At 45.5% G+C, this 23,196-nt stretch overlaps 1 protein-coding gene across 13 annotated transcripts in view; it reads right to left on the bottom strand.

The window, feature by feature from the left end:
* Positions 1-23,196, bottom strand: part of PKNOX2 (PBX/knotted 1 homeobox 2) — a 3,737,380-nt gene that overhangs the window by 3,026,733 nt on the left and 687,451 nt on the right. The window lies entirely within an intron of this gene.

The following is a 23,196-nucleotide window of genomic DNA, read 5'->3' as shown; positions in this document are numbered from 1 at the left end:
TTGAAGGTCAGGGAAGCCACTGACACTCAAAAGGAGACATTTAATGTCCTCAGGGAGCTGAGTAAAAAGAAGGAACTGAGGACTGTCGTCAATCAGGTGGACTGTGATAAGATACAGGACTTCTTTCTGACCAAGATCAGAGATATCATTAAAAAAATAGGCACTACTTACATGAGTCAATGTCCCTTCCCGGTGCTTGATCCACCAGACTATCAGGGAGTCATACTCTCTGTCTTCCCTGTACTTGAATTAAACGGTCTAGCTTATATCATGGCCAAAGTAAAGTCTGGGTCACCGGAAGATTCCAACCCTCCTAGGGTGTTTAAAATGGGTCTCCCAGTGGTAGGGCCAGAGATACTATCCCTACTGAACCTGTCCCTGGCAACAGGGAAGGTCCCACACAAATTTAAGGAAGCCATGGTAATCCCACTGCTAAAAAAAACCAGGGGCGGACGCTAAGAATCTGAAAAATTTTCGACCGATCTCCAGACTTACATACCTGGCCAGGGTGCATGAGCAACATGTGCTTAGAGTGCTTTCATCTTTTTTGGAAGAGCATCAGCTGCTACATGCTATCAAGCAGGATTTAGAGCTAACAATAGCACTGAGTTGGTGATGCTCTCAGTATTGGATGAGCTAAGGCTAACAGCTGATAAGAAGCTCCCCTCAGTGTTGATCTTACTGGACCTCTCAGCCGCATTTGACACGGTGAACCATGCACAATTGGTGGTCCGTGCCCATCGGCCGGGAGTTACTGGGACAGTCCTCCAATGGATTGTCTCCTTCCTGGAGGATCGGTCCCAAAAAGTCCAAATAGGGGAAGGTACATTTAGGCACGGCGCCTTGCCATGTGGGGTTCCGCAGGGCTCTGCGTTGTCCCCCTCGCTTTATAACACCTATCTCCAGCCTCTGATAGAAGCATTGGCCCAACTGGATTGTCGGGTATATAATTATGCCGATGACACCCAGCTAATTGTTTGCATTGATAATTCCTCCCAGGCACAGCTTAAGGTACAGAACAACCTTCGGTTTACCATAAACTGGATGACTTTGATCTCACTCAAAGTAAATCTGGACAAGATGGAGGTCCTTGCTATTGCTACAGGGGCTAACCCCTGGTCCAGTCTCTTCTGGCCACAAGAGCTTGGTACCACTCCGATACCGGTGCCAGCTGTGAAGAGCCTGGTAATTAGGTTAGATTCCAAGTTAGTGATGGATAAGCAGGTAGCTGCGGTAGTGGGAAGCTGTGTGGGAATGATGAGGCAATTACGGAAACCTGTACCCTTGTTGTCATTTGTGACTATGCATACCGTGGTGTCGGCTATAATGTTGTCACGCCTGGACTACGGCAAAGCAGTATATATAGGAATCCCCAATAAACTTCTGGGGAAACTTCAGGTGGTTTTAAACGATGCAGCACGACTGATTCTCAAACTGCAGAGAAGAACACACGCCACACCCTTGTTACAGCAGCTACACTAGCTCCCTATTAAGCAGAGGATCAGATTCAAGGGCCTGTGCATTGCACATTAAGCTAAGTATGGAGCAGCGCCCAGCTTCATTAAAGACCGTTTGAAGCCTTATTTGCCTGGTCGTTGTCTTCGTTCATCAGAAACACACCTGTTGGCCTGTCCGCCCTTTTACAGAACAACCTTAGGGAGATGTGCCTTCTCGGTTGTGATTCCCTAGCTTTGGAATAAGCTCCCAGAGAGTCTGCGCGGGGAGGCGACTTTCCTCCCATTTAGGAAGAAACTTAAGACCATTCTGTTCACTGAGGCGTTATGACAAGTTTACCCCAAGTTTTGCTCTATCTGCAGGTATTATGGCACTCCAGGGTTTATGGTGTGTAGCACTTAAGAGACCGTTGGTGATTTGGCGCTTTACAAATATAAATTAACATAACATAGTCTATCACAAGGTGTGGCTGGATATCTAATCAATCTCTATGCCACATACCACGGTTTCATCATTACACCTCACTGGAAACTAATCCTGGTCTACTCCAGCCTCTTCAAGATGCCTATTTTATGTGCTGGCAGAAGGAGAATCTGTGGACCCTTGGCCAATTCTTTAGGGATAGTACTTTTTGCTCTTTCTTGAATATAGGTGGTGAACATCTGCTTCCTAAAATAAGCTTTTTGTGTTACTTACAGCTAAGGGAATTCCTATCACATCTCTCCCCAAACGATATCAGTATGAGCCATAGTGCATTCCTACAAAACCTCATCAACATATCCGGACATGGGTATATTCACACTTTCTACCAGATTCTCTGTGTTCAGCAAAATATGATGAATAAATTTGTTGCCTTGTTGGTCAGGTGGTCTCATAGTTTGCACTGTAATGTCTTCATAGCTGATCTCCAATACACTAGTGCTCTTGCTCAGGGTACTCTTAATGTAAGTAATCACAATAAAGGGGAGGGACAAGGAGCAAATGTGGAAACAGGTCCTGTACCAACGCTCCAAAACGTTCAGCATAAACACAGAGTGGTATTAGTTCCTGAAAGGGCAAAGAAGATGGCAGTCCAAATGGGATCTGCTGTATAGGAAAGAAAGTCTCAAAAGTCAGGTTCTAGAGTGTATGTGAGTTGAAGTCCAGGTACTCCTGTGCGGGTGCTGGAAGTGCGCTCACACACCCTTGCGGGTGCAAAGCATCATCATAGGGCAAAGCTCCTCGTGGGGGTGGCGCTGCAGTCCCTCACGGGCCCTCAAAGAAGGCACTCTGTCGGAGATCTTTTCAGGAGTAGCCACAGTTGTGCATGTGGGTGTGTGGGTGATATGGGAAGTGGTGAAACTAAAAAGACCCTTTGGTACCCCAATAGTTTTATTTGTGAGTCCTCGGGGTCTGGTTAAAATAATTCGGGGAAGGACGTGCAAATAACGCTAGAATGAGTAGGGGAAAGAAAATTGTTGCTATCCCGCTGCTCTCAACCCGTGTGTGATTTTAAGGTGAGAGAGAAAGTGAATGGTGGGTGGTCGACATGTTTCGCGCTGCCCGTGGTCCCTAATGGATCCCTTAGCGCTTCTTCAGGACCTTTATAAAAAGGAAGAAGGACAAGGAGGGACTCAGAGAGGGAGACACCTATAAACCCGAGTAGTAAGTATCAGTTAGTATAATGATGAGGCACGACTTATTCGTGTCCCATACGTAGAACCCTCACTGATTTAGGGGAGGGCTGCACCGGAGAGGACCGTCTGGTTTTGGAGCCCCAGGTGTACCCCGAGTGTTCCAAACTGGAAGCCTATTCTTCCTCCAGGGTCGCCGGTCCTGGAGGAAGAATAGGCTTCCAGTGAGGGTTCTACGTATGGGACACGAATAAGTCATGCCTCATCATTATACTAACTGATACTTACTACTAGGGATTATAGGGTGTCTCCCTCTCTGAGCCCCTCCTTGTCCTTCTTCCTTTTTATAAAGGTCCTGACGAAGCGCTAAGGGATCCATTAGGGACCACGGGCAGCGCGAAACCTGTCGACCACCCACCATTAGACCTGTAGGCAACCATGTTTTTGGAGAGAGTTAGGCCATATCATGTATTTTTGATTGTTTTTTTGCGTATGAATTAATTAAATGTACTTATTGACTTTACCAATGCAAGTATGATTGATTACTGTAATGACTATCACACTTCAGCTGCTTTTGATGTTGGGTTATATATTGTTTTATGTAATGATTTGTATCTCCTCAACAATAAAAAGAAATCACAAAGAACAGGGATAGATCTGGAAAAGCCCACTGAAAAACAAATGCATAACTAAATACCTGTTGATATTCAGCCAGCTGAATAGGATTATCAAGAAGCATTGGATCATTCTGAATTTTTGCTTTTTGGACAGAGATCTCAAAAACATGCATTTTTATTTGAAATGTTACAGAAACTATGAAACTATTTGGCTAATATAGAAAGAAAATCAGGTGCTATCCTAAGTGCACCATGGTTGCACCTCTGGTAGCTGGCCAATATCCATATGGCAATTGAAAATATACAGATGCTACAAAGTCAACTGACTTAGGGCACACAAGCTTTAATAGTGTACTAGCTATTGCACTAAATGGGCCTGTGGCCTCTGCTATGTGATAGGTGAAACGTAAAAGGAGAATATAGATCAGGGCACTTAGGATTATCATCAGTTATGCTTGCTTCACAATTACTACTTAGTATCCACTAAAAAGAACAGATTATTCCCAGAAAGCTCTGTACTTGGCAGTGTTTGAAAAGTAAATCCGAGGCCCAGTATGAAAATTGTGATATGTCCGGCATGTAAAAGAACAGTGATGAGTATATAAAATCAGAAAACACTATAGGTTTAAATGATAAAGCGTACTGGGGAAAGACGCAACTTATTACAGGTGTCTCTGGACTATCACAGTTTGGCACAGAACTGACGTAGCACTCTATTTCTAAGGACAGATAACATGACTTCAAGAAGACCGTGGAAATTAAAGATGGGATGTTCTCCATTACAGCTGTGTGTTATTGTGTATAACAGTCTGTACCCTTTACTGTCATATCAATAACTAGAAATCATAGTGTTACTTTGTACCAGAGTGTGGACATAATTTCATAGCAAAACATACAATTATGACCAGGTGTCTCATTACCTACTACACATTTGAACACTTGGCACTCAATAAATCAGTGGACTGGGGCTGAGTGTTTGATTTGCTCAAACGCGCCGTCCATCATTCCCTTTGGTACCACTCAATAGATAGACCATCACCAGGGTCCATTCCGAGTGGTTGCCAAAACATTTATGGGCTTGTATGCCATTAGGACAATAAAAGCTAAACACTAAGGGCCTGATTCACAAATGGCCGCCACACTCATTGGGGAGGCCCAGCAGTCGTGGAGGAGTCTCCGCACTCAGGGCAGAATCTCCACAATGAGAATTCTCATAGTGGAGATTCCACCCTGAGTGCAGAGACTCAGCCATGAGAGTGGAGGCCATTTGTCAATCAGTTCCCATGTAGGGATCCAGGCTAGGTTTTTTAATACTGACCTGGGAACCCCAGAGCAACAGACCCACATAGGGTTCAGAACGCACACATCATCATGTTAACATCATCACTCTTACATCCCTTCAGAAAATGGTCAGTCAGGCTTTGTCACCATTCAGTGAGGAGCTGACTTGCACAGCAGACTTCCGGAGGAGCTGATATAGACCACAATGTGTTCTGTCAGGTATAGAAATTGCTTTGCGTGGTCAAAAACGGGAGATGTCTGAAATATCACCAATATATATAGATCAATATCGGATCCCGTAAGTTACTGGAGTGTGGTGTTGTAAATGACCAGGATCCGTGCCACAAGAGGATTTCATTAATGGAACAGTCAATTCGAGAAATGATTGGAGACTCTTAAACTGAATATAATTTTTTCCTCGAATTTGGCAACTGAATGACAATTTGGAAACTGTTTTCCTCACAGGCATTGATACATTGTGGGTGACCCACTTTGCTGGAATCAACCCGAGTTGGAAGAGTGCCCCCTTCCCAGTAGATATGGACACATAGCGGGACAATTGCTGTTTCACTTCCCACCGTGGAAGACATATATATTCTTTGGGGATGCTGGCTGATCCCTGGCTGTGGAAACCAGAGAAGTCTTGTTGATAATTAAATCCTGTACAGTTTGGCTGCCCATATTTTATTAGTCCTGAGGAAGACCCGCTGTGATGTGTTTCAAGTAACACATACACAAAGGGTCAAAACATCGATGAAAACCTTATTAGCCCATGGTATTGGTCAGCCATACCTTAAAGTATACTAACAATGATATAGGGTTGTAGGTTGAACCAGTTGATATAAGAAAGACGGATATCTCTATTTGTTTTATGTCTATTTGTTATAATGTGTTCTGTCAAGCACTTTTGCACTTTGTGGCACTTTTGGACCAAGTCACAGAGTGTTTTTCCATTTGTTGTTTTGTTGACAGCCATATATGAAGAAAACTGTGTATGCTATTTGGATATATGATCTTGAATATATAAAATAAGCAATGGTTATATTGTGTGATGTCTTTCATTAATTGTTTTATGGGAGTGTAAAATATTGGTCAGATACAACACCACAATCCAGTAACTTACGGTATCAGAAATTGATCTGTATATATTGGTGATATTTCAGACACCTCCCTTTTCTGCCCACGCAAAGCAATACCCAAAAGAACACATTGTAGACTATATCATTATACGCTCAGGTTCTAAGGGACACAGGGTAACCCTATTACTTCTAATGGCTCCAAAGGAGCTGAACATACCTTTACATAAGGGAACACCTTTTCAGGGTTGTTTTTGTTCCACAATATTATTTTAAAGGTATTTATGGACCAGTTTATTTTTTCTCCATCACTGGTTGTATTTGAGGTGGGTGTAGTATGTCATAAAAAATAAAATTCATTTTTAAGAGCAAGTTATAGTTTATTCTTGCTCAACACACATTAACATAGGGTTAAAAAAAAAACTCAGAAACTTAAAAACACAGTTAAAGAGATGTCATAGTCATACAAAATAAAAATAAATCCTGAAATTGGCTAGCAGACGTTAGATAAACAAACCATAACTTACGCCCCCACCATGCGCTTCTTACACCCTCTCACATGGCATCCCTGAAGACATTTCTGAATACTTAATCAATTTTATCACTAATGGCATCTCATATGATATCAGTGATGACATCACACATTGGATCATCAATGACATCACACTGTCAACAATTATGTAATTCAGGTTTGCATGTATGCCAAGCAAAAAATAATACCAATTGAAGCCCACATTATATGCCTCGAAGAAAGGCAACCCAAATTTATACACATTTAATTCCAGGAAGAAGAGATGAGATTTAGTGCAGATTTATCAAAGTTTTGCATCGCCTTTACACTACACGAGGTAATGCAAGGGCAACGCAAAACCTAGATTAGATTTACCAAGCCATTTCCTCTTTCTATGTGATATTTCATTTTATGTAGTATTTTATAATTGTTTTAGGTGAATGTTAGGTGTTGACTGTATTGATTTAAATAAGTAATATTTATTGGCGATTTTATGATATTTGTAATTGTATTGTGGAAATGAATTCACTAATGTGCAATATTTCTATAAGATCTTATTTCTTGGAAATAAAGAATCAGAATCAGAATGTGTACTGCATTCTGGTGGCCCTTACTGCAAAAAACAATCCTGCCTGCATCACAGACACCCTTGCACCATGGAGCAAAGGTGCCTGCCTTGGCGCTAGGCAACCAAAAGTGCGCCAGCACAAGGAGAGAGCAGCAATGCGCCATACCTTGATAGATACGGCACATTCCTGCTCTCTCCCTTTCATGCAGTGCAAAAAGGTGTCTTGCTGCGTTGCATTGCCTGAATGAATGATAAATATGGCCCTTAGTGAATTTGAAGAATACCGTTTTAGAGGGAAATGGTCAACTTCACCCAAAGGTGTGGACAGTTAAAGGGTGGAAGGGGTGAGACTTCAGAGCATTATTGTAGGAAATGAAGTGTATACTATTTCCATAATATGCACCATGCACTATTGGTCTGTTCAACTATTATTCACATTTTTCTTCTGCCTATCACAGCACCAGCATCGGGCAGTGGGAGAGTCCACATGAATAATCGGCTCTCTAATCACAACTATACATCTACCTAGAAAGAAGTGCACTTTAGTGCTAGTCTGGTATGCCCATACGTTACTTAGTCAGTGTTTTTGCCCATTACATTCTTTATCATATTTAATTTTGTTTTGCAAAGCTTATGTGTTTCAAGTATCTTCAAGTTTCAGTAGTTCAAAGGCAATAGTACCATTTCTTGGTCCCACCAAAAATCATATTTTCATGTGTTGTACCTTGAAACTAAAACGGGTTATATATATATTTTATAAGTATGCATGCTTGTTTGGAATACCCACACTTGTAGCATAAAATTATATGCAATTGTTATTTTTTTTATTTAAAATATTTATTTCAAGTATTGATCCACAACATTTAAGGGCTCCATGTTTTATTTTTATTTTTCAGGCATAAGCTTGCAAAAACAAGTTTTAAAAATAACTATCTAATAAGACTCCCAAGGTCAGACCTGCCAGAGTTTGTTCCCTCATCACAGCAAATACCATAAAGAATACCTGCAGGTGGGGCAGCGGACTTTTGGCTCCACCCTTTTTCGTCTGGATCATATCATATATACACCCTTGCGGTCTCATCTATTTGTGTGATTTAATATCATTAATGTAATGTGGTGCAATGAATAGCTACATAAAGGCATTTACTGTATAATCTCAACATTTATATGAGTGTGCATACTAACGATTCCCTTACAGTAGCACTGAATTGCAGTTTCTATATATATTTGTGTGGTTTGAATTATTTTGTTAATTCCTGTATAAGCATGTATTCATTTGAATGATAACCAGCATTTACATTATAACTGTACATGTATTCAAAACCATGCATTTAAATGTGTACTGAATGACTGCCACGTTAACTTGACCAAAGGCCTCAAGCATTTGGATTTTTAACATTTAATCTTGAACGTGAAAGCTTGCTTGGTTTACAAAGTTTTTCTTTCCTCTGCTGGTGCCTTTGTATGACCTCGTGGTTAGTGAAAGGCACATTGTCTATGAGGAATGGTGAGGCTCAAAAAGAGCATCATTGGCAAGGTCGAGAAGAGTTAACAAAGGGAGGATCATGCCCCGTGAGGTATCCGGAGACAGAAGGAATCCAAGGACCTTCTAATTTGCGGATCAGAAGAAGGGAGTTTTCAAGTATAGTTGCCAGAGTTTTCCAGTAAGAAGGTGGATGAGCAATAGGACTTATGATATGAGATACTCAAATGTTGTTTGTGGGTTTTAATTGGTGATCACACCTTAGCTTCAGTAGATTTCTTTTAGACTTAAAGGGGTACACACCTCTTTACTATTTCACTGTTGTGTGGCTTTATGCTATACAATGTCTTTGATTTGAGAGAACTTCTACAGAAGCTCTCTAAAATGTGGGCACCTTTCTGCTTTATTGGATTAATGTAGGGTTCACTCCAGTCCTACTAAGTAGGTTAGGTTTAGTTAGATAACCTGGCTATACTCATGCACAAGCAACGGGAACATAAATATTATTCTCTAACCAAATTTATTTTTGATTTTCTGCACTGCCATTGCTGAATTTCTTGTTTGTTTCATGTTGTTAAGGCTTAATTTTTTCAGACGATTTGGCCTGCTAGTAGCGATTGTATATTTTTACAACATATTCTCATGACTAATGTATATCAGCTTGGCTCTGAATATGAAATAATTCTATACTTAATCCAATCAACAGACTTGAGTTCTCATTGTGTGGCTAAATCGGTTGCCTTGTAATTTGAAATTGTAGATTATGCTAATTACGTGCAACAGCAATACAGTATCAGTGAGACATTTGGTCAGTGGTCACACACTTTACAAGCAGAGCACACAGCAGCTAGGTCCTACCGTGAGATTCAGAAAAGGCAGTATTACCACTAAAAAAGGTTAAGAGGCACCCACACTTGCAGCACCAAATATACATTTTAAGTGGTTACTAGAATGCAAATAACCTCCTGAAGATGACCCATGAGTATTTGTTTTGGGAAATAAAATGTGTGTAAAGACAACAAGGGACACTAAAGAGCATGTTCTGCTTCTAACTGGAAAGATGAATCTCCACCACTGAATAAAAAATCCTTTGCACAGAGAATTATTAGCCAATAAACGTCTCGGACACATGAATGTAAGCGTGCAACCCCTCCATAAAACCATTATTATTTTTGCTGGTTTTTAAATGAAGGAAAAGGAAGAACGATTTGCAATATTGGATTTCCAACTGCTGTTAGGAAGATTGTAGTGATAGAAGTACAAAATCTGCAATTTGGATGCATCAAGTATGGTTGTATGATGAAATCATGCATACGATTACCACACATGCCTTTACAAAGCTGTGGTTACACCACAGTACATTTACAACGCTTTACCTTTATCATGCATGCCTTTACAATGAATTTCATTGTAAAGGCATGATTGGTAAATGCATATATGTGGTAAAGGTTACACATGGTAACGGTACCTGCTTTATAACCGCTGGCACCCACCAAAGGCCCTCTCCTGCCAGACCCCTATACATCACTCCTCCCCTCTTCCCAGCCCTAAAAACCATCCCGCCCTCAGCCCAAAAACTGGTCTCCCAGCTGTAAAACAAACCAGCCCCCCGGCCTGAACACTAAAACCCAGCCCACAGCCCTGAAAACTACCAGTTTCCAGCCCTGAACTCTAAAACCAATCCTCCAAGCCCTAAAAGCACCCTAGCCTACGCCTTGAGCCCTAAAACACGGCCTCAGTCCTGAAAACTACTCACTAAACCGCATCCCGATCCCTTTGATGTCCTTCCGGACTTTTTTTCATGCAAGGTAAAGGCATATGCGTGGTAAAGGCGTGGTAAAGGCAAGCTTGGTAACACTTGCAATGTAATGGCATGCGTGGTTGAGACTGTGTGGTAAATGCTGTTTCACATCAAGTACTATGAAAATTGTATATTTTTCAAAGCGTAGCCTTAGCAATTTAGGATTTAAATATTAAATATAGGACTGCTCCATTCAAAACTAGACTTTTTCAGACGGCGTAACTCACTACAGTAAAGATTTGTTTTAAAGACTATAAAATACAACCTTTAAGTGCAAAAAGTTTGTAATTCATAAACCCACAACAACTATAACTGTCTGTTGGCAAGACTTTGTTCCAATACATTACATGCACTTAGAGCATGCTTTTAGTCAGGCACTTGCTCCTGATTGGATGGCTTTGTTGTCTATCTCACTTGTTTGCTTCTGATTTCCTCCCTATTCTTGTGTTTGCCGTACCCAGGAGTATTTCGGTCTCAGCATTCCAATTAAATGAGTTGTATCTCTCCACGCATTTCCTTGCTGTGTCCCTCTTTTCCTCTCACCTGCGCACTCTCTCTTCACTTACCCTAGTTTCCCACTATTGTCCCATTCCACATCTTGCATTTATGTTTTTTTATGAGGCTCAGGCAGCTATAAAGTGCTGACAGGCACCCCTGCTTTCATCATCCTTCCTCCACCGCTTCATGTATCCCCTGCTCCCAGATGCAACACAGCCAGCTGAAAAGTGCTGCGTGACCCCTTGCTCTCTTTTTCTGCTGTTTCCATGAATTATGTTATTATTTTTACATTTCAATTTACCAGTTTAGCATTGCCATCCCTAGACTAGAAATTGCTGAAAGGTTCCTAAAACAAGTGCGCTTTGGCAGCCTTCTTGGAGTAGCTTTTCTCTAACAGAAAATCCATCTCAAGTTTGCCCACCCTGTGTGCACATGCATGCGCCTATAGATAATTAGACACAAATGAAATGCAAATTCAATAGTTCGGCGTAGACTTCGCCAATGCTTGTTTACGAAAAGTGAACATACTTTACAATGAAAGATTCCGTAGTCCTATTTGAGAAAGAAACCGTGTTTTAAGACATAAATCTAGTTTTAAACTGGCTCGTTCTTTTCCCTGCTGTTGGTTTTAAGAATTTGTTTTCATGTTCCGTTCATTTTCATTTTTCTGTGGGAAGTCTGTTTATTGGGGAATAGGGGACAGCACAGACCACTGACACCTGGGTTGTGTGATAAAGGCTCCTTTATTGAAACAGGTGCACATTAAAACATAGCCTGGGCCTTTGCCTTACAAACTATAGCCTTAAGTTCCAAAAAAGCCTAAGGAATCCTGTGTCCACTCTCTGGTAGCCTGGTGCAGAGTAGGCAGAAGCCAGGTCAGGAAAGGCAGGAAATCCCCCAGAACTTCAAATACCCTTCCAGAAGCTTCTGCGCCCTTCTAGTGCATGGGCACTAGGGTATAAAACCAGGGCTGTGACCCTACATCGTTGTTACACTACTGGACCTGCAAGAAACTCTGCTGGAGTAAAGGCTGCTGCACTGGAAGGATTGCCTCTTTGCTGTGTCTGACTGTTCCCAGGAACGGCTGCAATGCTTTGTTGAGCTGCCCTCCTGCCTGCTGACCTCTGCCTTGCTACAAGAACTAAGTATTCATCTAAGTGTCTCCAAAGGTTGCTGGCAGGACCCTCTTCTCCACAAGGTATCAGGGACCGCAAAGACTCTGTGACCTGCTTCCTGCTTGTTCGCAGCCCATCACACCGTTCTACCCTTGTCAGCACTCCACCTAGTGAGAGCACGACGGAGTGATAGCTGGCGTTGCTAAAAAGTGAACACAGTGTTTGCTGCCTCTGCACTTGAGTGCTCCTATGAGCCTCCCTTCATATGTGCCTGGAGAACTTAGCGACCGGCACATAAGACATTCCTGCTGACCGGAGTCGCCAACTCTTTTACTGCGGGGCCAGTGCTCATTGAAGGGAAGCCCTAACTGCTGAGAAGAACCATCACCTGGGCAGCGATCCCCCCCGCCTACCCCGGGCCCCACCTTGGGAACCCCCCTCAGCATGGCTCCATGCTGCCAAAGCATTGCCAATTAACTCCAGGCTGCAACGCGACACACCCCATGGCGGCTGCAGAATCGTCACAGAGGTTCGCTGCCTACTGGGTTTGTGCGGTCTTTACTGCTGGCCCGGCGACACCAAAGATAGCTTGGGGGCCATAACCGGGTGACTCTTTTCTGGGTTTTTTTATCTCCGAGACTGCCATACATAACTGCAAAGACACGCTCTCGGAAATAGAAGCCGGTCACCGTACCTACTCTAAAACTACCGTAAAGGCTCTAAAATGAGCCCCGTTGGATTTTAACACAGTGCCCCTATGACGTTAAAATGATACAACTCTTAATCTGCTGATTGAATTCTTGTAGTTTTGGCCTTACTTTTACCAGATAAATAGATACTATTTTTCTAAGCCTGTGTGGAGTCCTTTTTGTGGCGTTTTCCTGGTGTTGCTGTGGGTGTGTATTACACTAATACTTTACACATTGCCTCTTGGGATAAGCCTGCCTGCTCTGCCCCAAGCTACCAGAGGGTGGGTACAAGATTCCCTAGGGTGTTTTTTAACACGCTTTGAATAGAGTGGTGGTCCCTACTTGGACAAGTGCATACCCCTGCCAATTAGAGATCCCATTTCTAACATTGGTGGCATCAGTGGGATAGGACTTGTGTTTGTGTAACACCATACAGTAATTCAGTGGGCACTACAGCTCTACACCTAAATCAACTCAAACCTATTTTTGCTGATTAGCAAACTTTTTGTCTGACCTCCCTGATTGGCATTTTAGTTTTCAATTCTCCCTGATTGGCAGCTTTAATTAGTTTTTGCTTCAGAGTCCTTTGCCTAAGTATTTGTATTTGTATTTGTATCTGGGTTTTGTATCGCGCCAACTCACCGACAGGTCTCAAAGCGCTACTGACCAAGTACAGAACAAAGATGGAGGAGATAGAAGGTAACGGGTCTAGCAATTTGTTAATGAAGTGGGAACGCGTTCTTGAAGAGTAGAGTCTTCAAGGCCTTCCGGAAGCGGAGGAGATTGGGCTCTCTACGAAGAGCCTCTGGCAGCTTATTCCAGTTGATGGGGGCCTGTACTGAGAACGATCTGCCTCCTTGGGTCGTCAGCTTAAAGCGTGGTTGAGACAATACGAAAGAGCCCGACGATCGCAAGACGCGTTTGGGTTCGTGGAGCTCGAGCCTTTCCTTTATATAGGTTGGCGCCTGTCCATATAATGCTTTATGGCAGATGCACATGCTTTTGAACTCCACTCTCTGCTGCATGGGTAGCCAATGTAATCGATGGAGCAAGGGGGAGGCATGGGTCCTCCTTGGAACTCCAAAGACCAGGCGTGCTGCGTCATTTAGAATGACCTGGAGACGGCTGATGGAATACTTCGGAAGGCCGAGGTACAGCACATTTCCATAGTCAATTCTAGACACTATTGTGGCTGACACGATGGTTTGCAGCATATTTCTCGAGAGCAGGGGGGCAAGTTTGCGTAGTTGCCTGATTAAGTTAGTGCAGCAGCCAACTACAGCAGAGACTTGATTAGCCATTGAGAGATCTTGATCGATTTTCATCCCAAGACTCTTGACATTGGGGCAGGATTTAGGGGCAGGGCCTAGCTCTTGGGGCCAGTATAGATCACTCCAAGGGGACACAGCAGTTGAGACAACCAGGACTTCTGTTTTATCCGGATTGATTTTCAACAGATTAGACGACATCCAATTCACTGTGAAGCGTAGGATGTCTTTGGCCTCTGATTGTGCCGATGAAGTGTTGTCGATGCTCAGCAGTAGCTGCGTATCGTCGGCATAGTTAAATACTTTGCACTTCATCTTAGCCAGCGACTCTACCAGTGGTTGCAAGTAGAGGTTGAATAGCAGTGGCGAAAGCGCTGACCCCTGCGGAACCCCACAAACTAACCTGCCCACCTCTGAGACCTGGTCTGCCAATTGGATCCTCTGCGTCCTTCCTGTTAGAAAGGCTGTGAACCATTTTAGCGCCTGTCCCCCTATCCCGAACCCGGCCAGCCTACCCAGGAGCAGTGCATGGCTGACAGTATCAAACGCTGCTGAAAGATCTAATAATATCAGCGCGCATGGCTTTTTACCGTCAGCCATGCACCTTAGCTCATCCAGTACCGACAGCATTACTAGCTCCGTGCTATGATGTGCGCGGAAACCTGCTTGCCGGTCGTGGAGAAGGTGGTGACATTCCAGGAAGGCTGACAAGGACTTAAGTACATGTTGTTCTAGTACTTTTGACAGGAATGGTAGCTGGGATATTGGCCTATAATTCTTCAGGCTAGATGGGTCGGCTCCCGGTTTTTTTATCAAGGGTCTGACACATGCCTCTTTAAAGGTGGATGGCAGAAGTCCAGTGGCTAATGAGGTGTTTAAAAGGTCTAAGATCTGATCCTCTAGAAGCGGTATTGCCATCCGAAGGGTGTCAGGCGGGCAGGGGTCCGCAGGGGAGCCAGATTTAGTGGACGCTACTAGTTTCCTCAGAATACTAAGGTCAATGTGGGGAAAGTCAGTAAAGTTAGGAGAGGGTGAGTCTGGGGGGGGAGGTTGTACGACAAGAGGGACTGGGTTGTTCTTCTTAATCTCAGACAGGATGGTCGCTACCTTACCCAAGAAGTACCCTTGAAAGGTGTCACAATCAATCTGGGTATCAGTCTTTTCCTCTTTCTTGCTTAACTCCTTCAGTATTTGAAAGGTCTCTCTCTGTATGTTGGTGGCATTCTTAATACGCGTCTCATAATACTCCTTCTTTGTTATAACAATAAGCTTTTTGTAAGCTTGGAAAGACTTCCGGTATAGCTCCCTGTCAGTGGCCCTTTTAGATTTCCTCCAGCATCTTTCGAGGTAGCGAAGCTTTCTCTTGTTTTCGCGTAAACCTTCAGAGAACCAAGGGGCTCCTTTCTCTACCCCTTTTATTTTTTGTACCTTTTCAGGGGCTAGTTCATCAATGGTTGACCTAAGGGTAGTTGTTATCAGGTAGTACTTGGAATCTAGATCGGTGCTATCAGCAGGAAGTGTAGAGTTCTGAATGTACTTGGGCATGGTCTTGGATAGAGTCTCGACATTCACCCTTTTCCATTGGCGCACTTTTTTAGTTTTAATGGGTAGTTTAACCTGGCAGATCTCTTGCGGTGAATCATATAAGATAAGGTAATGGTCTGACCAGAGACAAGGTGAGACGCTGGTGATACATGCTTTTGGGGATGAAGACCAAACAAGATCTAAGGTATGGCCTTTAATGTGGGTTGGAACTTCCACTAGTTGTTTCAGTCCAAGAGTAGTCATGATGGTCTGTAGCTTCTGGGCTGATAGGTCTTGAAGACTTTTATCCCAATGGACATTAAAATCACCAGTTACCAGAATGTTTTTATAACGTGTGCAAAGATCTGAAATGATTGGATGAAAGAGATCGTTGAACCCAGGTGTGCTTTGGGGGGGGCAGTATACTGTTAGGATGATGAGGCAGGAGTTGTTCATAGTGATTTTTATACCCAGTAGATCAACAGTGTTGGTTGTCTCGGCTAGGATCTTTGTTACCCTAAATGGCTTTTTAAAGATCGTTGCTACCCCCCCACCCCGGGTACCCTCTGGTCGATTGTGCCACACCATGTCATACCCGCTGGGAAGGGCAGCAATGATATCCGGGGAAGAGGCATCACTCAACCATGTTTCAGTGAGTGTCAGGATATCAATGGTCTCATCCTGTAGCAGGGTAAAGATCTCTAAATGATGTTTCTGCAGCGACCTGGTGTTAAGGGTCGCTAACTTCACAGGGGCTAAGAGGCTATAATTCTTGCACCTAGAGCTATACAGGATGTTAAGTTCTTTGAGTATGGCACCTGTACTCGGAGATAGGGTATATCTGTCGGAGTTCAGTCCTAGAAGGTCCGCTGATGTATAGCAGGTGCGTGTGCCAGAGTCCCTATGCCCTAAGCCCGGTCGTGCGCGGACGGGCGCAGACGGGCAGGACTCTGGCACGACTCCGGCGCAGCTCCGGCGCGTCCGCTGATCGCGTCCGCTGCGCGGAGACATCCTAGCCCGTTTTTATAGCGCTGACGATGTCCTGGCTCACCTATCCCAACCCAAGATGGCCGCCAAACTCGACGCCCAGCGCTCTCGGCCTCGCAACTCAGGCAAGAGTGGGACTGGGGCTGGAGGGAGGGGGTAGGGGGTGAGAAACCAGGCGCTGCTGAGCTCTCAGGGGTTATGGCTCCTCAACAGCACGCCCGCCGCAAAACATTAAAAATTCACGGGACTGAATAACATCCCAGGTAAGCTGTTAAAAATAAATCAGTTTTTGACAAGAATAGATAGGAGACCTCCCGGCTTCCGCCTCAGGAGGGAAAGGAGCGTACAATGTCAGGAATTACCAGTTCCTCACACCTGGCGCCTTTTATAGCGCTGACGATGTCCTGGCTCACCTATCCCAACCCAAGATGGCCGCCAAACTCGACGCCCAGCGCTCTCGGCCTCGCAACTCAGGCGAGAGTGGGACTGGGGCTGGAGGGAGGGGGTAGGGGTGAGAAACCAGGCGCTGCTGAGCTCTCAGGGGTTATGGCTCCTCAACAGCACGCCCGCCGCAAAACATTAAAAATTCACGGGACTGAATAACATCCCAGGTAAGCTGTTAAAAATAAATCAGTTTTTGACAAGAATAGATAGGAGACCTCCCGGCTTCCGCCTCAGGAGGGAAAGGAGCGTACAATGTCAGGAATTACCAGTTCCTCACACCTGGCGCCTTTTATAGCGCTGACGATGTCCTGGCTCACCTATCCCAACCCAAGATGGCCGCCAAACTCGACGCCCAGCGCTCTCGGCCTCGCAACTCAGGCGAGAGTGGGACTGGGGCTGGAGGGAGGGGGTAGGGGTGAGAAACCAGGCGCTGCTGAGCTCTCAGGGGTTATGGCTCCTCAACAGCACGCCCGCCGCAAAACATTAAAATTCACGGGACTGAATAACATCCCAGGTAAGCTGTTAAAAATAAATCAGTTTTTGACAAGAATAGATAGGAGACCTCCCGGCTTCCGCCTCAGGAGGGAAAGGAGCGTACAATGTCAGGAATTACCAGTTCCTCACACCTGGCGCCTTTTATAGCGCTGACGATGTCCTGGCTCACCTATCCCAACCCAAGATGGCCGCCAAACTCGACGCCCAGCGCTCTCGGCCTCGCAACTCAGGCGAGAGTGGGACTGGGGCTGGAGGGAGGGGGTAGGGGTGAGAAACCAGGCGCTGCTGAGCTCTCAGGGGTTATGGCTCCTCAACAGCACGCCCGCCGCAAAACATTAAAATTCACGGGACTGAATAACATCCCAGGTAAGCTGTTAAAAATAAATCAGTTTTTGACAAGAATAGATAGGAGACCTCCCGGCTTCCGCCTCAGGAGGGAAAGGAGCGTACAATGTCAGGAATAAGTCCCATTGTTTTGCTTTGCAAACGTCTGTGGTCCAAACTAGCATGATGGAATTTGAGCTAGCCAACCTAGAAGCTTACACAGTAGCATAGCTCAATATTTTCTGCAAGGAGAAAGGGGTGTTCTACAAGCGAGGTGCCAAGATGGCAGAGCTTCAAAAAGCCTTGAGAGCACGGGCAGCTGCCCACCCAGAAGGAGAAGGGGATAAGGAAGGATCAGTGTCCAAGGAAGGATCAGACCGAGATGCCACAGAGGATCTTGACCTACTGCCTACGGAAGAGGGAAATAATTTTCTCCCAGAACTGAGAGTCCCTTCTTGGGTGGGCAACAGTATATCTTTAAGAAGCCTGTCCTCAAAGGAGTTGGAGGACAGGAGGGAGGAGAGACAAGTGAAACTGGAGCAGGCTCGTCAAGAAAGGAGGCTGGCCATGGAGGATAGGAATCTTGCCCATGAGCTCAGCCTGGAGGACCTGAACATAAGAGCCCTAGAAATAGAGGCCAGCAACAACATGAATGGTGGCAGCATACCTACCAGAGCTTCATGTGAGTCCAGGGTCTATATGCCCAAAGCTGTGATGGCCAATTTCAATGTGGGGGATGATATTAATAGATGAATAGCAGCCTATGAGGTTTTTTTAAGAGACCACGAGGTCCCAGAGTTACTGGGAGGGGTAGCCTATACAAGTACATGCCTCTGGTGGGGAGGGACACACTCCTTATGCTAGCAAAGACAGATCAGACCAACTACCCTATCATGAAAGCAAAGTTTGGTCTTACACCTGAAAGGTATAGGCAGAAGTTTAGGAGCCAGTTTTCCAAAGGCCCCCAAAACAATTCACAAGGGAAAGGGTCTGGGTCCCAGCCCCAATCTGGCCACCAAAAGCCAACTTACCTTGACAAATGTCAGCAGCCCAGAAATACCAAGTGCTATGAGTACAGTGAGGTTGGACACTACAAAGGGGATTCCAAGTGTACAAAAAGAGCACACCCTCCCAATGGAGGTAAGAACCCCGGGATGGTTAGTGTAGCACTGGGAGAGGAGTTGGTCCCAGTTAATGGGGCTGAGTTGCCAGGGCTCACCTTAGTGTCCCTGGGAGACAATGAGAGGGCTCTGAAGACCCATGGTTCATCACATACTACCAAGTATAGGAAATGGGTCACCATCAGCGGCCAAGGGGTAGAGGCCCTGAGGGACACAGGTGCCAGCATGACTATGGTAAGGAGTCAGCTGGTGTCCCTAGAGTAGGTTATTCTCGGTGTATTTCACCCAGTTGTGATGGCTGACAACAGGGAGGGTCATTATCCCATGGCCCAGGTTCAATTTGAGTGGGGAGGGGTTTCAGGTCTTCTAAACGTTGCTGCAAACCCTGTCATGGCGTTGGACTGTTTGTAGGGAAATGACCTTAAACACACTGTCTGGAAAGAGGTGGAGCTCAAAGCACATGTGAAGATGTTGGGGCTACCTGAATGGATCTGTACTGCGACACGGTCCATGGCTGCCCAGGAGGGGAGTCTAACAGAGCTTGAGCCTGGAACAATGGCCCAGCCAGCTGCTAAAAAGGGGAAAGGCCGAGTGCATGTGAAACCAGCCCCTGAATGTACTCCCCCTGAAATGGATGGGGGACCTGCGGTATCCCCAGAATCCACGGAGGTGATGCTCCCCTTGGTGATTTGCCTATGCCTATGGATTGGCAGGTGGAAGGATGCCCTTGAGGGCATGAGGCACCAGGCTGTAGCCCAGGCAGCAGGCAATGCTTCTGGGAACTATCACATTTACTGGGAGGACGGCCTCCTTTACAGTGAGTCCAAAGTTCCTGTGCATGGGTCCTCAAGGGCTCTGGTGGCCCCCCAATGCTACATGGGCTTCCTAATGGAGTTGGCTCATGGGATACCTTTGACAGGACACCTGGGCCAAGACAAGACCTTTTCAAGGCTTGTCCCACATTTCTACTGGCCCAAGATGAGGACCTCCTCACATTCTGCAGGACCTATGTGACCTGCCAAGCTAGTGGGAAAAATAGGACAAAGCTGAAGGCTCCCCTGGAACCACTACCTGTCATTAACACCCCCTTTGAAAGGGTGGGCATCGACATCGTTGGGCCTATGGGTGCTCAGACCTCTTCTGTTCACAGGTTTATCCTGGTTCTGGTGGATCATGCCACCCGGTACCCAGAGGACCATCACTGCACCTGCGGTGGCACGGGGGATTTTTACCAGAGTGGGTTTGCCCAAAGAAGTTGTGTCTGACAGGGGCACAAACTTTATGTCTGCATATATGCAGGCTAAGTGTAAAGAGTGTGGGGTTCTCTATCCCATACAAGCCCCTGACAAATGGGCTTGTTAAGAGATTCAAAAAGACCCTGAAAGGCATGATTAGAAGTCTACCTGAGGGCCTGAAGAAAAAGTGGGATATCCTCTTGCCCTGCTTGTTGTTTTCCTACAGGGAGGTACCACAGTAGGGGGGGTTTCAGCCCCTTTGAACTTCTGTACGGTCACACTACTAGAAAACCTTTCAGCTTGGTGAAGGATGGGTGGGAGAAAACTCATCGGGGAATTCCCCAGGATGTATTAAGCTGCTTGCTGGCCTTCCGTAGCCAAATGACTAAGTTGTGGAAGCAAGCTTCTGACAACTTAGAGGCCATTCAGGCGGTAATGAAGGAGTGTTATGAAGTCTACCACTGTGGAATTTGAGCCTGGACAGAAAGTGTGGGTCATGGAGCCTGGAGAGCTCAGTGCTCTCCAAGACCACTGGATGGGTCCCTAAGAGGTGGTTGAGAAAAAGGGTAAGACCGCTTATGTGGTGGACATTAAGACCCCCCAGGCAACCCCACAGGGTGCTACACACCAACTGCCTCAAACCCCACTATGAGAGGTTCGAGCTCACCTTGGTGATGGAGACTGATGGGGCAGAGGAAGAAGAAAGTGAACCTCTCCCTGACTTCTTAGCCTCAAAGGAGAAGGATGGGTCGGTGGAAGGAGTAATTCTTTCCCCATCATTGACTCCTGAACAGCTGAGGGTCTGTCACCCAGTCTTGGAACAGTACTCCTCAATATTCTCCCTTAATCCTGGGATTACTCACCTTTGTACCCATGATGTGGACACAGGGGACAGCCTCCCTGTCAAGAATAAGTGTTATAGGCTGTCGGGTAAGGCGAGGGCAAGCATCCAGAGCGAAGTCACTAAGATGCTAGAGTTGGAGATGCTAGAATCCTCCAATAGCCCTTGGTCCAGTCCTGTGGTTCTGGTCATAAAAGCCACCCCACAGGGCACCACACCTGAACTCAGGTTCTGTGTGGATTACAGTGGGCTAAATTCTGTAACCAAGACTGATGCTCATCCCATCCCTATGGCGGATTAGCTCATTGACCGGCTGGGGGCTACCCAGTACTTGAGTACTTTGACCTCACATCAGGGTACTGGCAGATTGCCCTAACTGATGGAGCTAAGGAAAGGTCAGCCTTCTCCACCCCAGAGGGCCACTATCCGTTTAGGGTGATGCCCTTTGGGATAAAGAAAGCCCCTGCCACTTTCCAGCAGTTGGTGAACCAGGTTCTCGTTGGTTTGGAGGGTTTCTCTGTTGCCTACCTGGATGACGTAACTGTCTTCAGCAGCAGCTGGGAAGACCATCTCTTTCACTTCCAGGAAGTGCTTCAGGCCCTGCAACATGCAGGCCTTACTATCAAGGCCAGCAAGTGCCAGATTGGGCAGGGGTCGCTGGTGTACATGGGACACCTGGTGGGTGTGGGTAAGGGGCAGCTTCACAACCAAGATGGCAGTTCTGGACTGCACGCAGACACTGCAGTGGCAGGTCTGAGACACACTTTACAAGCTGCTTCTGTGGGTGGCACAAACCAGTGCTGCAGGCCCACCAGCAGCATTCGGTTTACCAGCCCTGGGCACACACAGGCCACGCTACTAGGGACTAACAGGTAAACCAAATAAGCCAATCATGGATGTACCAATTCATATGTCATCTTTACAAAGGGAGCATTCGCGCTGTGGCACTGAATGGCAGTGGCACAGCGCCCAGAGCATCTATAACCAGCAAAAACAGAGGAGACACCGCGAAAAAAGGAAGGGAGACTCACGCCAATGGTGCCAGATCTAACAATGCTGTTGCAGTAATTTTGCAAGAAATGGAAGTTGGGAAATTGGCCAGAAATTTTTCAAATTCTGTGTATCAGCCCCAGATTTTTTTAGGAGCGGAATGACGCATGCCTCCTTGAAATTGTTAGGGACATGCCCTGCTTCCAGGAATTGGTTGAGGAGTGAAAGAACCTCAGCTTTTATCCCGGGAAATACCATCTTGAAAAATCTTGGTGGGCAAGGGTCAGCAAGCGACCCTGATTTCACTCGCCCTATTAGTAAAGCCAGGGAGTCATGCGTGAGCATGGGGAAGGCAGTGATAGGTTTATCACAGATGGGGGCAGGAGTGCAGGTACTAATGGGCATGGGAGCATAGGGTTAAGATGGATTTCCATCAGAAGATCCTTCACTTTTGATGTAAAGAAGGCCTGGAACTTATTACAATCTTCCCTACAGAACGGAGGCTTCTGTTCCTTCTCTTGTCTTAACTCTTACAAGATCTGGAAAATCTCTTTCCATGTGTTGTTAGCAGCCGCAATGTTTGCTTCATAGTACTCTGCTTTTCTTGTTAGAATCGTCTTTTTGTAGGCTGCAAACATTGTGTGGTATTCTAATCGAGCGCCAGTGTCATACGCTTTCCACCAGGATCTGTCACATTGGCGGAGAGTTTGTTTCATATTTCGAAAAGCATCATTGAGCCAGGGCGCCCCTTTCCCTTTATCCCTTGTCCTTTCCCTTCGTGCTGGAGCTAGCGTCTCAAGAGCGTTATTCAGCGTTGTCAAAAGGGCAGCACTTTGTGCGTCAAGGTCTCCCTGAGTTATACTCAAGGGGGTAGATGTACTAAGGATAGTGACCAGGTCATCGGCTCTTATTCCAGCTCCGTAGCACTTTCCATTCCGGGGGTGAACGGGTTGCTTGTTGATATATGAAAAACAAATGTATTTTCACAGGTGATATTTGCAAGCAACTGCAGGTCGAATTTTAGAAATTGCACGGCTGTGCATATGTAACTCAACCCACTGCTAACTTGTGAGGAAAGAAGGCTATAAAGATAAGTAGAAATCCTGAAGACGGAAAATGTAGCCAAAAAAGTGTTTATCTTCAAAATGCAGTAGGCTCGTCCGAAAAATGATCGGCAATTCAATGATCCAGTGGGCCGACCTGAGTCCCATTTCTGTATGTGTAGGTATAGGTTTCCTGTTGTGTGTAAGTTATGTGTTT

This window comes from Triturus cristatus, chromosome 3_1, assembly GCF_964204655.1.
Source record: "Triturus cristatus chromosome 3_1, aTriCri1.1, whole genome shotgun sequence".
Classification (NCBI taxonomy): domain Eukaryota; kingdom Metazoa; phylum Chordata; class Amphibia; order Caudata; family Salamandridae; genus Triturus; species Triturus cristatus.
Note: the sequence above shows the minus strand (reverse complement) of the source record. Positions and strands in the feature narration are given on the sequence as shown.